General features: G+C 49.9%; 1 protein-coding gene across 2 annotated transcripts in view; it reads right to left on the bottom strand.

The window, feature by feature from the left end:
- The window catches only part of DOCK4 (dedicator of cytokinesis 4), a 318,642-nt gene that overhangs the window by 251,050 nt on the left and 41,828 nt on the right, over window positions 1–25,764 (bottom strand). The gene's annotated exons all lie outside the window — the stretch shown is intronic.

The raw sequence follows: 25,764 nt of genomic DNA, 5'->3' as shown, positions 1-25,764 counted from the left end.
ACAGCTCTGGGAATTGTCAGTCCTCCGCCCGCCCCCAATCCCTACATCTGTGGTCCCCGTGGCAGAGCCCTGCTGCTGCACTGACCCCCCGGAGGACCCCCAGAGTCTTCACTTCCCCCGGAATGGAGCGTGTCTCCCTTGACACCCTGACGTGCCTTCCGTGCCCACAAACAGCTCGCATACATCTTCCTCTTTTCCTAAGGAGACTGTGCGGCACTGTGAGAAAAAGGGACAGGGATGGAGCCAGACCTGGTGCCTGCCATAGGCGTCCTGTCTCCAACAATTGCTGGCAGTAAAAACATCCTCAGACAACAAACAAGGACTTGTGTCATTCCTTCGAGGACCCGGGGCCACACAGGAGAGAGGAATTCCGCTCTGAGGCAGGAAGCAGAAACCACAGCAGGAAAAGCACAGGGGGGAGTGGCAGAGCAGAGAAGGGCCAGAATGAAGACTCCAGAGGCTCTGCCAGCCTCCATGCCACCCCCCACACAGCCCCGACCACCGCCAGCCCAGGCCTCAGGCGGACGGGTGCAGGGGAGGTTTGCTCCTGGCCCCCCACAGTTAAAAAGCCAACATGGTCTCGGGCTCTCAGCATGGATCAATACTAGCCTGGCAGGGGGGTCCAACCTTTTGGCATCTCCAGGCCACACTGAAAGAAGAGTTGTCTTGGACCACACATTAAATACCTTGTGACATGTAATCACACAAAAATCTCATAATGTTTTCAATAAATTTACGGTTTTGTGTTGGGTTGCATTCACAGCCATCCCGGGCCGCACGTGGCCCGCAGGCCGCAGGCTGGACACCCCTGGAGGGTGTTGCTGGCCCCTGGATGCCTCAGGCACCTTAAGGCTGGCCTGAGAAACCAACAGTGTTGGAGCATAGCGTCTGCGGCAATGTGCGCACCAAATGCAACAACCACGTCCTGCATGAGCTTTGCACACACTCTCCTTTCATAAGGAAGCAGTGCGGGGTGTGGACGAAGAGTGGGCTCTCGAATCAGACGCCCTGCTTCCAGGTCCCAGCCCCACCCTCTGCGGCCTTGGCTTCAGGCAGTCCCCTTTCAAAGGATGGTTTAAGAATCAGCTGCTCTCACTTACTGAATACCAGACACCATGCTCAATACTTCGTATGGCACAGCCTCATAATCCAACTGCAAGATTCAGTGACTCGTGCAAGGTCACATATACAGAAAATGGCGAAAGTGGGGTAGGAACCGAGGTCAGCCTGACTCCAAATCCCACACCTCCACCCTGTCTCGAACAGATTCTTTCTGTATCTCTCAATAAAGGGCCTCTAACTTTCAAGTGGTCCTCTTCCCTCTGGGGGCAGCAGGACGTAGCCCGTGACTAGATTCCATGAATGCTCCTCTGTGCTCCGAGGGCCACAGGCTTCCAGTGCCCTTCCAGAGGTCCTCATCTGCTCTTCATCGGTAAAACATTGAACGCAGTTTCCTGAAAACCCACAAAGGCCAAGTTTCTTCTCTTTTTCATCCACTTCACGCTCTCACAGTCACTAACATCTCATCTCAGCATCAGGTCTGGTCCCTTGAACTTTGGAAGCTTCTCTCCCAAGCTTCCCTTCTCTATATTTCATCTTCCTTGTTCAGGAACCCTTTGCCCATTCTTACGTGAGGGAGAACAGACACACGCTGAAGACTTTTACCTTCCAGTAATTAGATTGCGTGTGCACACAGCAGCAGAGAAAACTACCCTAGACGGTAAGACGCATACACCAACACAGGTATTTTAGGGGTCCTCAGCCCCCTCTTTATGGCTCCCCTTTATTCTTCTACGTGACGCATGTGGTCTCGTGATTACCCATCCACTGAGACCGCTCACACCAAAGTATCTGATGATGTCCTTGGTCAAAATGATAATTGATCTCTTATTTACCACAGTGTATGTTCAATATTCAAATAGTTCCCTTCTCCTTGAATAGAGTATAAAAATTCCCCACTACTACACGTGGATCAATTTCTCCATAACTTCTACTAGCATTTCCTTTACACTCACTCTGAGAGCACAAATTTACTGCAGACAGTGTTAGCTGAATTCTGCTTTATCTGGTCTCGATATTGCCACACTTGACCACCACCTGCCGTTGCTAGGAGAGCTCAGCCTGCCTTCTTATCTCTGATTTTGTTGGGTCATTAGGGTTGTTTTCTTAGTTGTGGCGAAAGCAAGCACAACCACGGCTGCCATCTAACCCTTACTCAGTGCACGGGTCAGCGGTGTGAAGCGTGATCCTGTCGTCCTAACAGTCACCAGAACTTCCTCATCTTGCGAAACTGAAGCTCTCTGTTGGCCAGCGGCTCGCTGGTCCCTGTTCCCGCAAAGCCCGGAAAGCAGGAAAGCACCGCACTGCTTTCTGTTTCTGTGAATCTGACTCCTTCGGCGGCGGGGCATTACGTTATAAGACTGTCTCTTACAGACAGTATTCAGCTGGGCTTTTCAAAACCCGGTCTGAGTTGGAACCCCCGTCTGGTGTTTCAACCAAAAGCATTTACTGTGATGGCAGATGTGTGTACTTATTTGCGACATGTTATTTAATCCATTTTGTGTGTTTATATGCTATATGCTTTATCTTCCACTTATTATAAAGGCTGGGTTTTTGTCTGCCTGTGTTTGTGGTATTTTTGGAAGTTTAATCTTTTTATCTTACTGGCGGCCATCTTTAAGCTACGGAATGCACACTTATCCCTGTATTTCGCTAACAATGATGCCCACAGCAAGATCGCTCACAACACACGGAGATGAGGAATCAGCACCTATCACAACAGAGGGACATGAGGGGGGGGTTGGGAGTCTTTGTACAAACTGCCATGAATGACCCTTGACTCAGAGTCAAAATGAAGGTCTAGGGAGCCAGTCTCTCGGTCTAGCAATCATTTCCGTAATTCGAGCAAAGAAGAGCACCTGGGATTTTAGCTATTAAGATAGAAAGCCCCTTACCCTGTATAGATGAGAGAACAGTTTTCTAACTGACTCTACCCACTGTATTCACTCTTTACTCAATGCCTTCTCCCCTGCCTCCCCGGGGAACACTCACGGCAAGTTTCACATATTGCTTCCAGCACGGTCTTGAACTCTTTTCTTACCATGTCCACTTGTTAGAACTCAAGGCAGGCAAACTAATTTCAATTCTTCCCTAAATCAGGTGCAACGAGGAAGGAAAATCTGGTTTAGAAACTAAAGAATATGTTCTGAACCCTAATGAAAAGGAAATACCTAAATAGAGGGAATCTACCTAAAAGCAACAGAAGGGCTGCCTTCAGCCAACCCGTCCCGCACTCGGCACACTCGGGAGTGTGCACGGGAACCGGACGCAGTTTCCTGGTCTGGGGAAAACAGTGTAAGCGACATCCCAGACCGCCATTCGCCACAACTTGCTCTGTGCGTGACACGTCAGGTAAGTGGGAGGGGCTTAGCCTGGACACACTCTGACATTTACATTTACACCAGAAATGACTTGGCTAGAGGGGTCCGCCCAAGACCTCACAGCCGCACCTACTACCCCTCCAGCAGCACCATCCCTCGCCTGGCCGAGGACCAGAAAAGTAATACGTGAAGAGTGGTCTAGCCACTTGCTGGCCGTGAACCTGGGAAACCTGTTTTCTCATTTACAAAGTGGGGACACTGTCCCCAACTACTTCAGAAGAACAGTTGAAGGATAAAAAACAAAGTATTATCAACTGCCAGCACCGTGCCTGGCCCACAGTAGGTGCCCATTGTAAATACTATTTTAAAAATAACACGTGGCCGATTTCCTTGCTTTCAATTCAGAGAACCCTCAGTCATTAAAGAAATACATTTATGGATACACTCCATGTATAATGTCGCTTCACTTTTCCATCACTTTCCCAACCATATAACCTGCGGAAGCTTTTAAAATGTAGGCTGCATGTGAATCTATTCATTTGCTGAAAAGCAACAAGAAAGAGACGCAGATGAGATATTTGTTACCAAAAACGAGTTTGGTTTCCAAGCATCAGACTGTGTTTTTGTAAGAAAACTTCATGTGTGAGCAGAGCCCTGGAGCCCTGAGTGACGCGGGCCCCCTGGGCATGCAGCAAACCTGAGGTTCCACAGTGCTACCCAATCTGAAATTATACCAACGCTGACTTATCTGCAGTAAAAGCTATGTCCCTGAAGAAGGGATGAGTCAGTTCACTCCGAGGTAATTGTGCTATCTACTGCTTCCTATAATGTCTTGATGAATTAAATTACAGCGTGCGGGGAAATCATATGTCTCAGAGACAATGCCTTCCCCCAGCAGGGCGACCCAAAGCCTTCTCTATCATGTCATTTAGAGTCCTTATCTTGCCTCTCAAAAATCCAAACCAGCTATTAAAAAAAAAAAAAGAACAAGTTTAGTCAGTCCTCCTTCTGTAATATGTGAGGTGATTTTCTTTGTGTGGTTGCTTCGCTGGCCCCCAGACAAAGCTCAGAAGAACTTCTTGGTAAGCCGGACCCGATGGATGCGGCCAGTGTGTCTGGTCCGTCCGGTACCACTTCTACCTCCCAGGGAACTGCATTCGGAAAAGCAACTGGCACTGAGTAACTGGTACATACTAGTGATTCGAGCACTAGAGAGCAGCCGTCTCATTCCAGCTTCCCAAGGTGTGTGACCTTCCTCAAGTCGATTAACCTCTCAAAGTCTCAGTGTCCGCCACCTGAAACACGGGCATGACGAGAGTACCTGGCCCTGGATCTGCTGCGGAGCTTCAGTGAGACGCGTGTTCATGCTTACCAAACATGGCACTGCACTGCATGTGTCATCAATAAATGGCAGGCTCCTTCTTTATTATTATTAAAGAATTATGGCCTTGGCTGGGTGCCTCAGTTGGTTGGAGCGTCATCCCATACACCAAAAAGTCTCTGGGTTCGATTCCTGGTCAGGGTACATACCTAAGTTGTGGGTGCAATCCACTGTTGGGGCACATACAGGAGGCAACCAATCCATGTTTCTCTATCTCCTTCACTTCCTCCTTCCCTTTCTCCCCCTTCCTCTCTCTCTAAAAATATCAATAAAAACATACTCTCGGGTGAAGATAGAAAAAAAAAAGAATTGGAGGGGTTTTTTTTTCTGTAAAACTAGAACTAATGGAAATATTAGCTATTTCTAATCAACATGAAAACTAAGCAAGAAAGGCTTAACACCGAAATCTGAAAGCCAAAGCATCTCGAAGCACCCAGCATAACCCAGGACCACGCTGCTCTTCTCTCCAGTCCTCACGACAGCCCAGTGAGTTAACTCGTTCATCTCCAAATTAAAGACAAAGCCGCAGCTCAGCCCGGTGCCCGCAGAGAGTTCGGGTTAGGCGCTGTCTCCCTCTCCCCCAGGTCTACATCCGCCCGTTGGACCAGGCTGTTCTCCTCAGGGGCCGAGGCAAGCAGTATCACACTAAACATCTGTCAAGGACACCACGGAAAACACAACAAAATAAGCCAAGGCTGTATCACCCACAAGCATGTACACTAGTGTCTTTGGCAAGACAGTCCGCACTCGTGGCCTGTTTACTTAAAACAGCATTCGGTTAGAAAGCAGCACCATAAGCACAGAGTTCGACAGTCCCGGCTGACACCTCTTGGCAAGGGAAGACTCCAGCACTGCCCTCCTACCCCGGAGGGCTCTGCATCCGGTACCCAGGACTGATCATGTGTCAGTGTCAGATTACTCTCCCCTTAAACACGGACCTTCTCACACATCACTGGAGAAAAAGTCAACTAGCACAGTCCCTCTGGAAAACAGTTTGGCGGTGTCTTACAAAACTAAACATGCACTTAACCTATGACCGGAGTGTTCACCCCAGAGAAGTGTAAACTTACCTGCATGCAAAAACCTGTATATGGACATTTATAGCAGCTTGAGGCGTCATAACCCCAACCTGGAAACAAGCGGATGTCCCTCAATGAGTGAGTGGGTTAAGCCAACTCTGGTTCAACCAAACTACGGAACAGTACCCCGCAGTAAAGCCAGGAGCTACCGATACGCAACAACATGAATAATCTCGGACATTATGCTTAGGTTTTTTTTTTAAAGCCAATCTCTAGAGGTTATATACACCATGATTCCATGTACTTACCATTCTTGGAATGACAGAATGACAGGGAACAGACAAGAGGGGGTACCAGGGGTCAGGATGATGGGGGGACGGATGCACCGACCCCGGGGCAGCGTAAGTGAGGGCCTTGGAGGTGAAGGGACAGCCCACGCCCGGATGATGGCAGTGGTTACCTGAATCCCCACGTGTAATTAGCAGATACCCACGCACACAGCCAGCGTGAAGACTGAACAAGACACGCAGTCGGGTGGACAGTCCCACGCCCACATCAACATCCTCGTTTGGACACTGCATCACAGCCTCGTAAATGCTGTCTCTGGGGTGAAGGGGGCATGGGACTCTTCAGGTGCTAGTAACCTTCTGTGAGTCTGTAATTATTATTATTGAGTAAAAATCAAAAATGAAAAGATGCCCAGCAGATTTTTAGCTCCTCCTTATGTGGATGCCTGCAACCTGCCTGGGCCACACTCCCTTTATGAGGCGGTGATTTCCCTGAAGGTCCTTAAACCAGCAGTGGCAGGAACTCACGTCACCAGCCTCACAACCCAGCTCTCCCGCACACCTTTCAGAGTGGCAGGTGATTGGAAAGGGAAACGCGCTGACCGAGCCACAGTCTTCGGCTTTCGGGACGGCTGTATTCTCAGTGCCAAGAACACTTGGGAGCCCTCGTCCAGATGCACAAGGCCTTGACCACGCCTCACGCCTAGACTTGGAAGCACTTGACTCGGCCTGGAAGGTCAGGCGAGGCTTCCTTCAGAAGTGAAACCAGAGCTGAGTTTGAAAACCGAGTAGGACATCACCCGGCAGAATTGGAAGGGAAGAGTACACCAGGAAGCCACAGGCCTGGGACGGCGCCCCAGGTCCACAGAGCTGGGGGGTGGGGGAGGAGTATGTGGCTGGTACAACAGGCGCATGGGAAAGAGGCAGAACCAGATCTTAAAGGTCTGCAGTGCCGTGTTGCAGGTGCAAACACATGTTGCAGGTGCGAAGCCTGGAACACACACCTGCGGTGCTCCCCTGAGGAAAGGGGTTCCCCGAACACGCTCTCCCTGGTTTCCTGTACGATGCACAGCACGCAGCGGAAGGAAGGCCTGCTTGAGTGTGGTTGGTAGGGAAATAGTATGGGCGTAATAATTTAGTTTTACTTTGAACATTTCACCTAAAATGTCCAATGGTGTGCTTGAGTGTGATATTGTGATGTTACAGAATTACACGCTTGTGATTTTGTAATGAAACAGGGGCATTATTTGTGCGGGACCTGCTGTATGTCTCTTCACATGTGTATGTTTTGCTAGTTAATAGAAATGAGATAGCACAGTTCTAACAATTTTCCCAATAATTATGATAAAGTGATACTTTCTCCATTTGTTTTCTGACCAAGCAAAGCAAGTAGATTCTTCTGGGGAAGTAAAACTGAACCAATGATGAATGGTATCAAAGTCACTAGCCCCCTTATACACAAGGTAAAGAAAGGAACCTCATGTACCATCCTCCAAGCATCTCCATTTTTATTCAATGTTGCCCTTTCTCAAAGCTGATCTATATTCTCAAAATAAACTTGTCATATTTTACGTTAGCAATTACGGGAAAGAGGAAAGTGTCCAGGGCTGAGCAGAAATACAGAGGCGCCCTACCAAAGGGACCCATAATTCTCGATTCAACTGCAACAGCTGTTCCCTGTGGTGGTAAAATAGCAGCGACATGACGAAGCGGAATGCACACAGGCAGTAATTCACCACCTCTGGTGCAGAGTCTTCATCATGTCATCACACCAGCGAAAAGTTACCAAAAATAAACCCATTTGACTTCCAGTATTTTAGACAATAAAGACAGCCGTTTCTCCCAACGTCAGGGGGGCTTTGAAAGAGGTACGCTTGTAACAGCGAAAACCTCCATGATATCAAGAAAACGGCACGCCGTATCCCATCTACACATCTCAGAACTAACACCTGCGATTCCGCTTCACGGGATTTTCGAGGTGGCGTCAGCTGTTCTGCATTACTCCCAACTGGAGATGCATGCCATGCACCAGGTGAGATCAGCTCCCCCCACCTCAGCACCTGAGCTGGCTTCCAACTGTGACTGGTCAACCACTCTGCAATGACCACAGCACCAAGCAGCTGCAGCGATGCGACGCTCTGTCCACCTGGGGAGGGCAGGGGAGGCATGAGATCTAGCAGGACACAGGGATACCGACTTAGTGGACAAACGTCAGGCTGGGCCACTCACCTACATGAGGAAGGTATGTCAGCGCTCACAGTTTTCTAAGACAAGAAAGAAACCAGCTACCTTCACATCTGATAAACCCTGGACTCGGTGAAGGCGGTAACTATGTCTCGCCCTCTTCGTGCCCTCGGTCGCTAGTAAGATGCCTCTCAATTAATGTTCGACCAGGTGAATGAATGACAGAGTGATGCATGCCTGGCACAATGCAAGGAACAGTGCAGGTATGGTACCTGCATCGTGACCGACCCCCCTGTTCTCTGCTCACAGGAGCCGAGCACCACGCCAGCTGACGAGGAAGAGACCAAGACGTGCTATGACCCAAGAGAGGAGGGAGAGAAAGGACTGAGCCAGGCTGTCACAAACAGCATGGACTCAAACTGATCTACTGCCGTAGGGGAGAGGAGGAGACGCTTTTAGATTCTGTCCTTAGGAGAGGCTGATGTCCTCGTGGGAGAACGTTCAGGGTCTGGAAGCAGAAGGCCAACTGTGAGACACAGGGGCCTCCACACGCTGCTCATTGCTGTGGGCCTGGAAGCTTTAAACTCTCATTTCAGAAGTATTTACTAATATCTGCACTGAGGGCGCAGGTAGAAGGGCTGCGGGCAGGCAGGGCTGGAGCCCCGCACACCATCAGTGTTCTGCTTGTGGTCGGACCCCTGGACGCCGTGGAAATCAGGCCCCTACTCCAGAGCCAGCGGTCATTTCTCTGTGGTCTTTTTGTCCTGATGGCAGGAATCCTTGAAGAGGTTTAAGCCACACAGTGTCCCAGGCACACTTTCTCTTGAATTCATAGTTACAGAACAGACTGCCGCCCTGAAAGGGTTTCTAGGTATCGCGAACAAAAGAATGGAACTTAACCAGGAAAAACCTGGAGTGGGGCAACAGGACATTTGGTTGTTCCGGCCCGGTGGCAGCTCCCACAGAGGATGCGATGTTAAAAATAGAATCAGCAAACATTCGCAGAGAGATGGTATCTAGAAACTGCGCAAAGACGGATGGCCTCCCTCCCCTGAAGGGACCTTCCCGGAGGAAGCAACAGAAAACAGGCCGCATACACACAGCAAGGCATCTGGATAAATACTTGCAAGAAGAAGGAAAAACAAAGAAAAATGCCTTCAGTCTTGCTATTTCACCTACGTTCAACATCTTTGGTCACCCAGCAGAAGGGAGCAGGAGACACATGGAGAAAGGTTATTAAAGAATATTCTCCAGCTTTCAGGAAATTCAATCCCAGTCTACACTTCTCTTTGGGCACTTGGCCCCACGGCCTTGCCAGACCCACTCGCCTTACAGGGGTCACCGAGCAGGGAGGCCCACGCACCAGCCCTTACTCTGTTCGGAGTCCCAGGGTTCACCGCTGAGCTTAAGTGAAGTGATGAACCCACACACTCAGTATTCAGGATCCTTGGACTCCAGAATGACCACCTACCTCCCAAATTCCAGAACTAGCTACTGCTCTAATCATGAAGTTGCACTGATATGCCTAGGTCTTCATTCCAGCTAACTCCCAGAATAGGGGGCACAGGTCCTGTCCCCTCTTGAGTGCTGGAGGAAGAGAAGGGGACAGGTGAGGAGGCGGTGGCCAGGAGCATCCCCGTGGGAGCCTCAGGTCTCCCGATGCAGAGGCGTGTCCAGGTGCAGTACTTTGTAGCCAGACAGAAACCAAAATAGGGCCCAGGACTGAGAGAGGCAGCACTTACCTTGCCACTCCGCAAATGCTTCTCTCATAAGCCTTCTTACACTGCCTCCAATAAAGAAGCCAGGCTTTCCTGTTTAATCTCATAATTGGGCCTTTAGATCTTACACCACCCCCCTCACCTCAATGAAAAAGAAATGGTATAAAAAGGCTCCTGGGCCGTATGCACATAAGGGACAAAGACGGCTTCTTTGGAAAAGCATCACATCCAGGCAGGTACTTATTATTAGTTGGGATCTGTGTTTCTCTACAGGTGAGTTATAGTTCATTCATGGTCCCCAACATGGCTTGTGAAATCAATTTTTTTTAGTGGAATGGACCAGAATAGAGAAGAAAATATTAGAGTGTTTCACCTGTTGTCAGGTTAACTATTGTTTGGGGAAACCTGTACCACAGGGAGGCCAGGACTTGGTTTTTCAAGTAAAAAGTCACTACTGTGGGTGATGTCAACTTGACCTGTTGAAAAGTAAGTGTTCTCTTCATATTACTTTTAACTCTTCACCCCACTACGACGCTTCAGAATCATCTCAATGGTAATTACTCTGGGTCCCTTTGTAACTCAGTCCCAAGATACCCATTAATAAAACGGGCTGGACCTTTACCACAGCACAACCATCCTCCTCCCAAAGGTCTGCGGCGATACCGAGAGCTCGAGGGAGAGGTAAACCCGTCATCCCAAACCATCGGGACCCCACAGCCCTGCATCGGGTCCATAGACGGTGGCCTCGGGCGTGGTGGCCTCGGGTGTGGCAGGCTCACTGATGCACTGCGGGAGCCACCGGGAGAACGTGGCAGTGCTTGTACCAATGTTGTAACTTTTCATCGTTGTAAGAGAGGAAGTATCTAACACTATACAGGAAAGAAGTGGGTTCTGCAATGGTAAGTATATCAAGGTATTTTTCAAAACCCCTGAGGGTGTTACTTTGTTTTTCCATTACAGTTGCCATTCATTATTTTTGTATCAGTTTCCGGTGGACAGCACAGTGGTTGGACAGCCATGTACTTCACAAAGTGACCCCCCCCCCAGTATTTCCAGGACCCACCTGGCACCACACAGTTACCACACTATTATCAGCTATGTTCCTGTGCTGTGCTTTACATGTCCCTGACTACTTGGTAACCACCCATCAGCACTTCTTAATCCCGTCCCCCTTTTCCTAAGGAAATGCCTGGCTTAGGACTCAACGAGGCACACACTCCTCCTCTCCGAGCAGCGTGTCATGAGGAGAAAACACTTCCTTCAGTAATTTTCTAAGTCAGTGTTCACCGTTGATTTCTGTAAAACTTATTTCACCCTTAAAACATATACACGCACATAAATTTTAAATAAAAATACAAGATTTACTTACTTAATCAATAAGGTTCGGTATAATTTACTCTTTCTAAATCCTTGGTCAATCAAGTTTGCCTTATATAAGACATAATTATTATGGTTGCAGGTCTTTAAATTGTTTCCTTTATATCACTAAATTAAAAGTCGGCTTTTTTTTCAAGGAAATATAATTTAAGCTTATTGATAAAGATGGACTGAACTTTAAGAACACCATGGTTTTTTGTTAATCAATTTAAGCTTTACTTTTCTCATCTTTATGCTTTTATCAAAGCTAAGACATTGAAATCTATCTATCCAGCCAGCCAGCCAGCCATACACCCTACCCTGACACATCACCATACGCATAGCAGGTACTCGAGAAAAAAAGTATTTTCTGAATGGAAAGATTACATAAGATACAATAAATTTATTCCAATACACAATTATAGCCCAATTTACTTATCAACTTTTATTCCCTAAAGCAAGTTTTCTTGGCTCCATAAGCTCTGTTAATCACAAGAAAGCCATCGATCCGAGCACTCAGCATTACATCCACTCAGCTGAGAGCTCGCTGCCTTGATTAAGCTGTGAGACCGTAGAATTAAAGAGCATCTAGAATAGAAGCTCGACATCAGAGACCACACACACACACACACACACACACACTTTTCCCAGCTCTCTTTTCCAAGGGTTACATACAATTCTAAGCATCCCTCTCTCCAGAAAATTAAACCACTCCAAAGTGCCCCGAAATATAACGATGGGAAACTGAAATATGTTGCTATTTCTAGAATATCTGCAAGGCCAAATGGAAAGGCCAGCGGGTGCAGAAAATAGTAAGAAACACAAATCCCTTCGACATTCCTCCTAATTCCAGGTCACCTGCCCAGAGATAATCATCTGAAGCTTTAGCCAGAAGGCGAAAACCAAGTATTAGGCAACAATCAAGAACTACTCAGATTTTTTTTTCCCATCATACACCACTGCCACAGGAGGAAAGGAGAATTCTCTGGGCCCATTTCCAAAGATGTCACTGTAAACTTGACACACTCTCAGAAGCTTTTACCTCCCTGTGGCGTAAAACCCACATCAGAAGCTTGCAAAATTTCAAAGCTATGAGAAAACTGAGAAAAAAAAAAAAGGAGGAAGAAGCTTGCGTCATTTCGTGTCTAAGAGGAAGGCTTTAATATAAGAGACGCGGGAACTGGGAAAGACCAGCCACACACAGAGAGCCGCTATCTGCCGGTGGGCCTTTCTCTCTGCAGTCCTGTCTACATCTGCTGTCCCAGGCTGGCTGGTACGTGTCCGACCTGAAATAATCCGCCCTTCCCAGTCCCCGGGACAAGCACAGGGCACTCGGGGGACACCCAGTAACTGGAGAGATGAGTCTGCTCCACAGTGCACTCATTCACACGTGTTTGTACACCTGCCAGGTGTCAGCCAAGAAGACGTGTCTCCGACCTCAGAGCTTCCAATCAGGTGGAGGTCAAAAGACCTGACCCAAGCAACTAGAGTTCAAGGTCAAATGTAAACACCACTAGAACGGTACAAACAACACAGTCTAGGAGTCCGGGAGAGGCAGATCGTCCCTGGTCTATGTGACCAGGCGGGTGTGTTTTGAAGATCAAACTAAATTGTGTCTTAAAGGATAAACAGGATTTTGCAAAGCAGAGATGGATAATTTGACAAGTGAGGAGGGAGTACCAACATTCCCCAGAAGGCTAGCGTGTCCGCCCACACTGGGCTCCAAGCTTTCCTTTCTGATATCTTACGGTTCCCCCTCCGTGGGGAGGCACAGTGGGATTCGCCTGCAAGATTTGGGAAAGTTGGGAGCAGAAAGGCAGGACAGATGAGGTGAGTGTGGATGCTGAGTGCTTCCAAAGCTGAGCCAAAAAGTCAGGACTTTACCAGAGAGAAAAACAGGAGGCTACTGACTGTGCTTCTGAATGGGATAAAGAGAAGGAAGGAGAGAGAGAGAGAAAGAGAGAAGGGGAGGGAAAGAAACAAACAAAGGGAGGGAGGGAGGGAAGGAAAGAAGGCAGGCAGGCAGACACTGGGTCATATACTGCTATGAATTAATGGGTAGAGGTCACTACCCATTTTTGTGTGTGTGTGACGCTGACTGACACACTAAAATGTGAAGATTTGGAAGGGGCCTGAAAGGTCATTTCTTTCACCTCCTGCCCAGTTGAGCAAGTCCCGCCCCATCATTCCAGAAGGACCCCAGCTCTCGGAGCTGCCTGGCGGTGAGCTCACCCCGAGCCCTGCTGCGGCCCAGCCTCCCGCCCGGAAGGCCACGCTCCTCAGCCACATGGAGAGGCTGGACAGGCTTTCCTCCAGCGAACATCTTCCCACAGCTTGGTCCTTTCGGTCCAAGGTCCAGAAGAACACAGAATAGCATTTCCCTGTCTATTCTGAGGCATGCTTTCTTCACATTTTAACAACTATAAAATCAGAAGGAGCCCTGCAATCACTTGTGTGTGCAAATATTAACTGGCGGCGATTTTCCGTAGTACTGAATGAAATAATGCTGCAGCTCAGAGTCAGTGCTGTGTCGGATGTGATAAGACAAGCCAGTCACAGTTTGGCCTAATCCCTCTTCAATGGTTAATCTCCCTTCCATGTTTGACAAATGTGCTCGGAAGTAGAGGTAACGAGTCTAGGCCGGGAGCCAGGCACTCCTGGGTCCCAGAGCAGCCCCCTATATGAGCTGATTGACCTTGACCTGGGTCACATTTCTTTGTACTCCGGTTCCCTCAACTGTAAAATGGGGCTCACAACAATAGCAGCCTGGCAGGCTGTTTGCGTGTGCATGTCACAGGTCACGTGTGTAAGAGCCAATGCACAGTGCTCGGCACACGACCCAGATGCTACTACCGTCACCTCCCTCTCAACTACATCATCCCCTCCCTGCAATCATCCCCCATCTGACAGGGGTTCTAATACACTGGCCCACCTCTGGGTCCACTCCCATCTGTCTACGTTCCTGCCAAACAACGTTTTGCCCAGGAAGCAACACCCCGTGTTCTCCGTGCTTTGGCTTGGAGGTGACACAGGAACGCAATTCTTGCTCTTACTCCTGGAATAATACAGAGCATGGGCTCCAGTCTCATGGATGGAGCTGAAGGAGAAGGGCCAAGAAAAGGATTTGCGGGAGGAATCTTACAGTGGGTAGAGTCAGGTAACGAAGAAGGGCAGACGACGTTACCAGAAGGGGACAAGACTGGACCCCGACTCCAGGGAGATTACACGCCCCACCCTGAGCCACCCCCATGTTCCTGACAGAAGCTCCTGCAGGAAGTGAGAGCAGCGGGAGCTCCTGTGACCAGTTTATCACATCACACACCTGGGCCACTGGCTCTCTGCACAACCGCTAACAGCAAGGGGTCTGGCCACCTCTGGCCTGACAAAGAAGCCACCTCCCGCCTGTTCAGTAGCAAGCACAACGTATGTCCCCAAGAAGGGGCGATTCCTGTGAACCAAATCACAAGTACTTCCCAAAGCAGGGCAGACTGGCACAAGGAGACAGACCGCCCACGCCATGTGACCGCTGACCCCAGTAGCAGGCACTCCCGCTGGGCTTTCATGCACCACTTCCGCCAACAGTACCAACTTTGAAACCTCTAAGTCTAGCCTTCAAAAGTGTGACCATGGAATTTCGTTTTCTCTCACCCAAAACGAGAGCGAACGGGAGAAGTAGCGAAGTAACACATTCAGCAGCAGGCTGATACTTCTGCAGCCCGGTGTGACAAAACAGTGAGTGCTTTACAAATTAAAGGCGATAATTAAAAGCTTTTCTGGAATAAATAAAGCCAAGGCCACACGACTGAGGGGACCAATAAGGACAGGCTGAAAGGCCAGTCTGGTCCTCACCGGCGAGGAGCAGGGAGTCTGGGGCTTGAACAGACCTGAGGGACCATCAGCAGGGCAGCTGCTGAGACGGGTCACCGTCGCCACTGAATACAGAGTAGACATTAGTGGGGGAAAAAGAGAAACCAAGGGACTTTGAGAGGCTCCAACCAAGCAACAAGGTTCTGCCCAGGTGCAGGTTAGAGCAAGTCAAATACAGCATATCTCTAGAATTTTCCTTACCATCGGCCGGGGACCTCAGGGGCACAGTATAGCTCCAGCAGCAAAGGCGTCTGGGAAAGGCCAGACTCTCTGTTTAACCTTCTGTGACTATTTAACTCTCTGTAGCCCCAGGCTTGGCTGACTCCCAGAAAACAGGGATGCCCCCCAAAGATAAACGCCATGCCCCCAGGAAGGAGGTTAATGAGCACGCAGAGTTCGGACAACAGCCTGATGCTATCTGCTAACTCAGGAATGCACTGTTCCTTCTGGTGGTCTCCCTGAGCACTCACCATAAGGTGTTACTATTAACCCCCTATGAAAAGGGACCCTGTCCTGGGAGGGGGTGGACTTTTCCAGCCAGCCACCGCAGGGAGTGGCTGCTTTGTGGGTAAATGCAAGTTTCTCCTACTAAAGCTCTTCCAAATTTGAATAAGGCTATGGGCCAGTTCTACGGAGTCAGTCCTGAATTTAGATGCTTGGGGCTTACCCCCAACACCATCCCGCTCAACCCCCTGGAGCCAAAGCACGGAAAACACAGGGTGTTGCTTCCCGGGCAGAATGCTGTTTCGCAGGAATGTAGACAGATCGGAGTGGACCCAGAAGTGGGCCAGTGTCTTAGAACCCCTGTCAGATGGGGGATGACTGCAGGGACGACATGAGGAAAATGATGCCCAAGTGACTTGCCTACAGCCGTGCAGCTATGCCAAGTTCAACCAAGCCGAGATCGGACACCAGAGCTCCCAAACATAGTCTCAGTCCCCTCCCTCCCCAAAACTTGTGAATTCATCCAAGAATCAAAACTAACACAGCTGGAATTCTCCCAGGAAAAACCCAGGCTAGTCTGCACGGTTCCAATAAGGATGAAAGTAGAACAGTTTTACTAACAAGCCAACCAATAGCTCCAGGCTCTTCTCTAGAACAGGGACCTTGAAATGTAACCTGGCCTGTAGGACAGTGTCCGGCAGTGTGCAGACCACACCAGGGCCTATGAACTTGCTCCTACACATCTGCCCTTTGGCATCTCAGTATGTTCCACACAGAACATCCTTTCTGAGAGTAAAATATGGAGGCTGAGCTGCTGAGGTTTTTGTGTCATTCCTTGAGATCAGCTTGGATCTTCACTGTTTTGTTCATGGAAAGCAAACAAATATTCAGCGTTTGCAGTTACCATGAATTCTCAAAAGACACAGACAGATGGACTCTTGAGGCTTTCTTCAAACTCCCTATTTACTCCCGGCTCCAGACGTGAAAACCCAAGCTCAAAACCATCTTACCTGCTGCCCTGAGAGAATAGGAACGCCGAGGCGCATGCCCGTGGGAGGCCATCTTCACCTTGCCTCTCCCTCTCCACGGCAGCTCTGCACAGATCTCCGAGAAGCAAAGGCAGCTTGGGGAGAATTCCTTTCAAACCCTGTCGGCAACCTTCCAAAACACAAAGCCACCTGCAGCTAGCGGTGGAGACACCTATTCAGAACCTGCAGTACTCTCCGACCTTGAGCAGGGACAGCACACACCTGTACACCTGATGAGCCCGAGGCTCCACAGCTGGTGAAGAGACCTAAATACCCTCTCCTTAAATACCTTGTTTGCTCCAGAATTGCCCTGACAGTCTGCACATGACTATTCTGCAGCCTGAATGGTGGAGCCAGGGCCCCGAAACCCAGCATCCCTGCCGCCCCCCAACCGGGGGCAGCATCCTGCACCGTCCATCGCCAGCATGCTGCCTCTCGGGCCCCGGCTCAGACACAGCAGCCTTTCTGGCAAAGCTCAGCTCCTACAGAACGTCCTCAGTGCCTGCACAGTCCTCCACCCTGAGGAACAGAAAGGCACCCCGCACACATCACATGACCGCTCAAAACGATCCCAAAACAATCCCAGCTGTGTCAAAGTGGCTGGGCCCCAGCACCCAGCTGCCCTGGCCAGCCCGGACCCAGGTGCTGCTGTGTGGGGGCTCTGTGGGTGTGGTTCACGTCTGCAATCGGCACCCTGGAGCGGGACTCACCCCATCAGTTAGAAAGCCTCCACTGAGGTTTCCCTGAAAAAGAAAAAACTGCCTCAAGACTTCAGCGTCTTCTGCCCAAGGGTGTCCTTATGTACGTAAGGGATGTGGCATGATACATCTCTTCATGTCACATACCGAGTTGGCCAAAAAGTACGTTTAGTTTTTTCCATAAGAATTTTTTCACTTTCACGAATAACTGTATTGATTTAGGTTATTTTGAGTATGTCAGCTATCTCCCACAAGATGGAAGATTGATTGTTCTCAATCAATGTCTCAATTTGATCGCTATCAACTTCAACTGGTCTACCTGACCGTGGAGCATCGTCCAGCGGGAAATCTCCAGCACACAACTTCGCAACCCACTCTTGACACGTTCGATCCATCACAGCACCTTCTCCATGCACTGCACACATCTTTTTTTGCATTTAATTGAGTTTTTAGCTTTCTTGAAATAATAAAGCATAATACACTGCAAATGTTGTGTATGCACACTGATAGGACAGCTGTCACAATACAGTCTAATGACATTGTTTTGAATCTTACAGACAAAAACAAACAACCTTTTTAACCAACCCAATACGTACCTGGGCTCCCACCAGCCCTGTTTCTCCGGAGAGCCCTGACCATGGAAGCACAGCCCAGTGCCCTATCTGCGTCACTACAGACCTTCAAAACTCCAAGTTGAGCTGCAGACTCAAATGCCAGAGGGGGCCGGTCAGGCAACGCCACTGGGGAGAGTGGCTGTTAGACAGCAGGTGGCAAGACCAGGCTGCCTCAGGGTCCTGGAGACAGGAGGGAGTGCGGAGAGCCACACGGAACTGTGGGCCCTTCTGCCTACAGGGGACAGTAGGGTCCCCAGTGCCTGGACATGTCCCACTTGCTCCAGAAAGGCCAGAAGTCCATGCATTTTCAATGTAACACCCTCCCCACCATACCCCTCCCCGACATTCTTAAGTATAGGCAACTAATTCAAACGTAAAGCATCTAGTCACGCAGTCCTATGGAGCTCAAGCAAAACAAGGCCGTGGGCCAGACGGGGAGAGAGAAGCAGTGAGAAGCAGCCCTGCAGCTCCACGTGCACTCCCTCCTTTCGGCCTGGAAACAGCCCCAGCGGCCCGGAGCCGGAGGCCGCAGCACAGCAGGTGGACCGGCTGGGCAAGGTCCCACGGCGCACACACGTGGGGCCACCAGGACACGGACCCTGAGCAGCACGAGCCACACGCAGCTCTGCTTCCCCATCCAGCCTCCACATGGCAGAGCTAGAAGCTCTTCACTTCCATTTCGGTGTGTTCTCACGGGCTTGAAAAGGCAGCACAGACAGCTTCGCCGGTGGAGGCCTGGCAGTGAGGACGCGGACACCCGCAGGCCTGGCTCAGGTAGACGGGCCAGGACCCCCCAGCGGCCTCCCTGCTCCGCCACGTGGGTCGGCAGGCGCCCCACTGTCTCGGGGGGCCCATCACTAGTGTGTTTCTAATGAATGGCCCTGCCAGGCTTTGGCATTGTTATAACTTACTAAGTTTCAAATAAATATTTTCGTCACGGGAACAGTTCAGACAATGACATAGTGAACGGCAGCGTGCCTGCCATTCAGTTTAAAAACTTAAAAATCACACACAAGAAAAAATGAAAGATTATAAATACATACATGTGAAAACTTAAAAATCACAACAGGAAGCCACCACAACTCTTTGCCACTTGCAGAAGGGGCCGGGACTGAGCCTTCCGGCCGCACTCGCATCTGTGCGCCGGGTGCGCACCACCATTTCACACGCAGCCAGAACCCCACTGCCGCTCTGCAAGCTGTGCTCTCGGGCCTGGAGTAAATGGCACTGGCGGGGTGCACGCCCTTTGCCTCTGGCTTCTCTTTTCTCAGGATAATGCACTGGATGTTCACTTGCTACTACTCTTGCCTAGCAGCCCATTGTGTGACAATGACACTCTGCACTTGTCACTGGATGCCGGGTCTGCACGGTGCCCGATGCAGCAAAGCATGTTCTCACACGTGACTCCCTGCAGACAGTGTGGGGCCGTCCCCGAGTGGGGACGGGCTGGAGCAACAAGGACACTATGGTTGTGTAAGATGCTACCATGAGGGGAAGGAGCGGGGAATGGGGGGAGGAGACGCCGTACAATTTTTGCAAATTTTCTATAATTTTAAAATTACTTCAAAATAATTTTTTTTTTTTTAACAAAACACTTCTGACTACTCAGAGCAACTCCCCACAAGGCTGCAAAGCTTGGGACTAAATGCCAGGCCCCGTCAAGAACCTCCATGGTCGGCAGCACCAGGGTGGGGCCGGCCCGGGCACGGGATCCGGGAATGTCACAACGCCGCCCTGTGAGCCCGTCTGCTGGGAACACCTCCAGTAGCGAGATGACATATGGCCATGCGTGGTTAAAAATCAAAGCCAGCTTCTGACTATTTATAAACCAAGGCAGCAAGAAGTCATTTAAATTAAAAAGACAGCACAGCCCTGGCCACCCGTGCGGCTCACTTGGTTGGGCGTCTTGCATCAAAACGAAAGGTCGCCAGTTCGACTCCTAGTCAGGGCACAAGCCTGGGTTGCACGCCAGGTCCCCGGCTGGGATGCAGACGAGAAGCAGCCTATCAATGTTTCTCTCTCACATCAATGTTTCTCTCCCTCTCTTCCTCTCTCTCTAGAAATAAATAAGATCTTTTTTAAATTGTTAAAAATATTAATAAGATGACAGCAAGTTCCATTAGATTCAATAATTCTCTCTAGCTATAACACCTTTCTATCCAATATGAAATGACTTGTCTTCTTCATAGGTGTACATTGAATCTGATATATTTAATTCGATACATTTAAGGGCACATTTCAAAGTTGCAGAACCTCTAAAATATGTGGGGGGAAAAAATCTTCTTTGACTTCAGTTATCTCTTCTTTTTTCTCCTGTTCTTTCCAACCAATCAGACACCCTGTGCTATGAGCAAACTGTGTTCATGTGAAGGCCCAGCGAATGGGACTGAGACAAGCCTCATGAGCCAAACCCAAGCCCGGCCACCTCCTCTAGGAAGCCTGCCAGAACTAACCTCATCTGAACCACATCACTCATCTCCTCCCTTCTCCCTCTGGCCTTCCACATTCCCTCTGGCCTCAGTCACTTAGCACTTGTACATATTTTGATTGGGATCATCTGCAAGTCCCTGTTAGGTTTTCTCTTCCTACCCAGAGTAAACTTCTCAGGCATCACGTCAATCCATCGCCAAGACCAAGGGCCAGAACACAACAGCAAGGAGCTGCACTGGAAATAAAGCCAAGGCTGGATCTCTGCAGCCACAACCTAAGGCTGTTACAGCCTTCCGGGGACTTAGTTTCCTCCCGATAAATCCGACTTGTGAAACCAGCCATTCATTTCGCCTTCCTCTGCTGACACTTGATTATATCCAAGGCACGTGAACCCTGGGAGGTACAATCCTCACCAATAAGAAGCATCTGAGTGGTTTATTTTATTTTTGCTGCCTCCCCCAATATAAGTAGCCCACTAGCAACCTAACAGTAAACTTACAACGTGATAAGACCAGTGACTGGGGACTGAGGGGCCTGGGGAGATCGGTTATCTGAAGTCTGTTTCCTCTATCTGGCCTCCCAGTCGTGGCCCGCACTCAGGAACAGTCTGACATTTCAGCACCATGTGGCCCAGCAAGGATCCAAAGGCCACACTGAAACCTGCCAGGCCTTTTGGCACTTCCCTCATTTGCCCGTGCGGGTGGCACCAGGGCCCAGCCCGCAGCTGCAGCCTGACTCGGGACCAGGAGGGCCAAGGTCTCCCCAGGATGCCAGGTCAGCAAGCAGCCAGGGCAGCGGCCCCAGAGCTGTGCAGCAGCCCCAGAGCTGTGCGGCTCAGAGCCACCAGGCCAAAACTCATCATCTCCCGCTCACTCGCCCAGACTTCTGGCACAGCTGAGCAAACACCCTGGTGATTGCGCAACCAACTGTCTTCCCATCTGAGGTATTTCAGAATCACGCCCCGTGCTGCATGCCACAGCTCTGGAGCAGGCTGGGCTCTGCCCCCTCGCCTCGGGATGCTCGAGGCCTCCAAGGAGCCCAGTGGGTGTGACAGGGCAGAGAGAGCAGGGAGGTGTGAAAAGACGGACCCCTCCCAGGCCCCTCTCCCACAGGTCTGGACGTCAGCATCCGAGATTTTTCTCCTACTGGGTTACAAAACACCTCTTGCTTGTTAACATTTTTGAAGGGCTGCACTTTGTAAGCTACAAACTCAGAACCTTCCTTGCATCTCTGTAAGGGCGGGTCGCGGGGTGACGCAACGGTGTTTGTGCTGTGGAAAGGAGGAACGGTGAGGGGGCCGTGGCAGGAATGGGGCACCCTGGGGAGGGAGAGAGGGAGTAGGGGCCAGAGAGAGGAGGGAGCCAGCAGCAGGAGAACCCGCAGAAAGGAGAGCATGTGAGAACCAAAGGCCCTGGTCCCCAAGGTCTGTGATGAGAGTGTCTCATACACAGGAGTGTTCCGGGTGAGGCGCTGATCACCAAACCCCATTGCTAAGCAACGCTTTGCTGGAACTGGCCCTGTCTCGTGACTCCAGGCCCTACAGTCTCTTTTAAACGACACAGACACCCACACACACACACGCACCGATACACTCCCACACTAACACTGAGACAGGTTTGGCTCACGTAAAACTGAGCCCCGTGTGGGCACACGCAGTCCAGGAAGAGGGCCTCAGGGCTGGCAAAGCCGCCGGGTTACTGTTCCCAGCGGGGGACGGTAGTCTCCCTGGTTGAGTGCCCACACGGGCCATTCAGGGAGTGAAAACCGAGCAGGGTCATCAGAACTTTCACACTCCCGCAGGCTCGAGGAATCTCACCCTTTCTCTAGGGAGTGTGGCAGCCACTCGCCGCGGCTGCACTGCAGGGACGGTTTCAGAACCATGGTTTGCATGGAAATGCTTATTTTCATCTGAGTTCCCCTCTGACACCGGAAGTCCAGGTCACAGAACCTAGTCACCTGGAGGAAGAAATAACAAGGGCCAGCGGCAGGCCCAGGAGCGGGAATGGAAAAATGCACCTATGACAATCTGCCATTCGGTGTCATCTAGCTTCCCCTCAACTGCCTTCTCTACTGGATGCGCGCAAACGTTTGTTTCCGGTAGAGAAAAGATCCGCCATCTAAAACCACGCTAGGACAGTACCTATCACACGCTTGCTTGCCATGCAGGTCAGTTTGTGTAGCAGGACCACAAGGTGACTTTCCAGAGGGACGCAGCTTGGGGACATGGCTCGCCAGAAAGACATGGTTTTTAGGAACCAGCCTTCCTAAGGCTGGTGTGGGGGCGAGTCTCGAATCTCCCACTGAGGGTCACAGAGGTCCCAAGAACTTGGTCATCCTGCAAGGGATCCACCACGGCTCTCCCGACTGAAAAAGCTTGGTCCCCTCTTCTTCCCAGTCACCCCGATTTCAGGTGTGACGGCAACCTCACAGCCCCATAGTTGTTGCTCTCCGTGTGAATGAGAGAACTTCGGAAGAGAAAGGCCACTTGACAGCCGAAGTTCTGGACAGGCTTGGGTGCACCTTCGCCCCACCTAACCTTTTCATTCATTGGTAGTTGCAAATTGGTGATAATTTAGATACATTTAACATTTATCTCTAAAGAAAGGATATGATAGGGAAACCAGGAATCCAAATAAATTATATTTTTGGTATTTAAAAGTCTCAGATAGCCCCAAAGCATTTTGTAAACACATCTACCTACAACTGGTATGTGACGGAGATATCATATTTATTAAAGCAGAGCCCTTAGTAACAAGTGCCAGACAGCAATTTATTATATTAGACCCAGGTATTAAAACCTACGAGAAGGGAATACACTTCTTGCCTAATAGCACGTACATGTACTATCTTGTCCCTAATTTAGACTAGCTTCCATCTGAATTCAGTGTTGACATTGGAAACACACACAGGCTAACAGTAAGGTGTTTTTTTAGAGAGTATGATCCACATAAATGGAGGTATTCATTAAAACTATTTTTCCCAAATTGTAAGTAAAACCTGTTTTGGGGGGTTTGGATTCAAGGAGAGCCAAACCCAGGTTCCACAATCACCAAAATAAACTGTTTTCCTAATTCCCTGTAATTGATTTTGAAGCACAACCTTTCACAGGCACATCACCCGCCGGTGACTTTAAACTCAGTCCCTGTCCCCTTTGTCTGGAACACATCCCCTCAGGCTTCACACAGCCGCAGCAGTCTTACTCTTCTTGGCTATTCTTCCTGAAGCTATTTTCTTTTGAAATGGTTTCTACCCTTTGCCCAGTGCCTCCAAATACCCTCCAAAGTAGACAATATTTCCTCCAAGTCAACAGCTTGCCTACTTTCATTCGTTTAGTATAAAATCTGGTAAGACCACGGCAGAAGATTCTGGCAACGACCTCAGGGAAAACAAAGGAGTTATCAGGGAGGAAGGAAGCCCCTGAATTCCAGTAATTAAACATAGGGCAATGAGTGAGTCTTAACTTCACGGGAGGGCTCCCAGGGGCCTTTGCAGATTCTGATAAGGAGCAGCCTGTGTCAGGAGCAGGTGGGGAGTCTCCATGTAATTGCTTCTCCATTTCCTCCCTCTTCCTCTCACAGCCTCTCCCAGCTCACCCCCGAGGCCCCTACTATCCCTGTTACCCACATGCCTGCACCCTCTCCTGCCTGCCCCTCCATGGCTCCATGCTCTCTGTCCTCTGAGCCTGCCCCCACAGCAGTCAGCTTCCCCATAAACCGTCCCTGAGTCAATGCGCCTTCCCCCGGAAGTCTGTGTAGACAGTGCTGTGCTGGGGAGGCAGAAAAGCCAAAGAGTCTGCTCGTTTAAGACATGAAAAGCATACACAAAAACAGCCAACTGACTTTTGTGGCCAGAGTCGAGAACATTGACCAGAACCCGGCAATACAACCAATGCTGAATCCTTCAGAGTCCACATCTCGACTGCCCAGAGCGCAGGCAGGGGACGAGGCTGAGAGTTGGGACTCGGGCAACAGGCCAGACGGCAGGGCTCTCCACGGTTTCAGCCCATACCCCTTTGGCAACCTGGGGAAGCCTGTGTGGACCTCTTCTCAGAATCATGTTTTTTAAACAAGAACCAAAGAGAAACCAACACACACACACAAAACATAGGATTACGAAGGAACACAAGTACATCGACACAGTGTTATGAAAACACTAAAAAACAAATTGCAGACTCCGATCCAGCTGTGTGGATGCTTGTTGATGAACACACAGAACAGCAGATCGAGCGGCGGCCGTCCAGAGAAACTGTCATTGCGAATGTCAAACACGGCGCCACTGCTGCCCGCACGCGCAAGTGAAGGAGGCGCTCCATTGGTCCAGGGTGAGTGCAAATGAGGACCGTTCTTCCTCCCGCATTCAGAGACCCTGGCATTCTCGCCAGTTATCTCCCCAGATCCTAAAACGGTTCTGGTTTCTTAATGAAATCACCCCCAAGCTCACGTCTATACAAATCCAAGGGGAACACGGGCCCCGGTGCCCTGCGGCCACGAGGAAGCCCCAGCGGCCCTCAGGCTGATGCTCTTGAACTCAGGGGAGGGCTCTGCCCCGGCGACTGCTGTGCCTGGTTAACTCCCAGATGGTGACTTTCCACTTCCCCAAGTGAAGACACACCCGCACGTGGTGCAGACCCATGAATCACCATTTCCTTATTCAACAACATCGATTTCCTAAAGATTGCGACATTAATTAAGTAAAGGCTTTATGGGGAGAGACACGACATTAACTACAGCCATTGATTTTCAGACACGTACAGTTCTCCGATATTAAAGTGTGCAGAGAAAGGCAGAATACCTCAGACTTAAAACTGAGTAAAAACATAAGGGATTTCATGCTATGACGAGCATGTGAGATACCGTGCTCCGATTGGAGGTATTTGAGAAGCAAAATGCTACGTAAAGTTTCAACCTATGAGCCCCTAGATTTTGTACATTCACGGAGCCTATTAAACCATTGCTTGACTGAATTCCAGTCTTCGGCAGAAACGTGCCAATCGGGCAGCTCAGCAAACAGCCATTATCATCAATTTTCAGTACTTAATTATGTAACAGGCACTTAAATGCTGCCAGGCATTTTTCTAATACTGTGTAAATGTGAACTCAGTTAATTTCCAAGACAGGCCTCAGAGAGAGTAGCTAATATCCCCTTGTTCCAGACGAGGAAACTGAGGCACACAAAGGGTCAACGGCTAGTGCACGGTCTCCTGACTACTGAGTCTCAGAGCGGGGGTCAGCCCAGGCGCGCCAGCAGTGGGGCCGCGTGCCCCACCGCGCTGCCCTGCTGTGTCTCGCTCTCTTCCTGATTCTTGGAAGAGCACTTTCTAATTTTGTTCTCACAGTTTGAAGAAGTGCTATTTGCTGA

This window comes from Desmodus rotundus, chromosome 6 (genome assembly GCF_022682495.2).
Source record: "Desmodus rotundus isolate HL8 chromosome 6, HLdesRot8A.1, whole genome shotgun sequence".
In the NCBI taxonomy this organism is placed as follows: Eukaryota; Metazoa; Chordata; class Mammalia; order Chiroptera; family Phyllostomidae; genus Desmodus; species Desmodus rotundus.
Note: the sequence above shows the minus strand (reverse complement) of the source record. Positions and strands in the feature narration are given on the sequence as shown.